Consider the following 677-nt stretch of genomic DNA (forward strand, 5'->3'; position numbering starts at 1 on the left):
TCAACATCAGGCTATATCAAACGTCCGCACTCTTCAACAACTGCGGCTAAAATTATGCCACTCAACATGGCTGTTCGAAAAGGTTCACACTATGTAGTTCAACAGTCGTCCGATAAGTGGCGTCAATGGGGAGGCTGCAGAAAAATCATTCCGGGAACTTATGGACCGCACTGTGTATATATATATGTGACGGTTCGCTTTTCTTGCGCTCGGATATGCTCGTCGGGCCAGGTAGGCAAGAAAGCGTGAGATGACCAACGCGTGTTAGCGAGACTTTACCGAGGTTCAGAGAGACGGTCGGTAAGTCGGCGGGACCAGTCAGCGGTAAATCCGGCGCTCCGAGCGGTTCGGTCGGTAACGGTGGAGCGGGCGCGGATATCCTCGATGGTCGATTGCCGTGTGGCAGCGCGGCACTTAGGCGCAGCGAGATCGGTAGCTGGTCTATGTCGGCCAGGCGCCCTGGCCCGACAGAGAGAAGAAGCCAGGCGCCCTGGCATTCTCTGTGCGCACGGTGTTGGTGCCAACGGGGTGTCCTGATCGGGCGGAAGGCGAAGAAGCCAGGCGCCCTGGCTCTCTTTGCTGAATGCAGGAGATGTGAAGAAGTCAGGCGCCCTGACCTTCTTCGCAAGAGACGCAAGGAAGCCAGGCGCCCTGGCTCTCCTCGCAAGGAACGTGAA

The sequence above is a fragment of the Wasmannia auropunctata genome, unplaced genomic scaffold, assembly GCF_000956235.1.
Source record: "Wasmannia auropunctata unplaced genomic scaffold, wasmannia.A_1.0 LD336074.1, whole genome shotgun sequence".
NCBI classification, from domain to species: domain Eukaryota; kingdom Metazoa; phylum Arthropoda; class Insecta; order Hymenoptera; family Formicidae; genus Wasmannia; species Wasmannia auropunctata.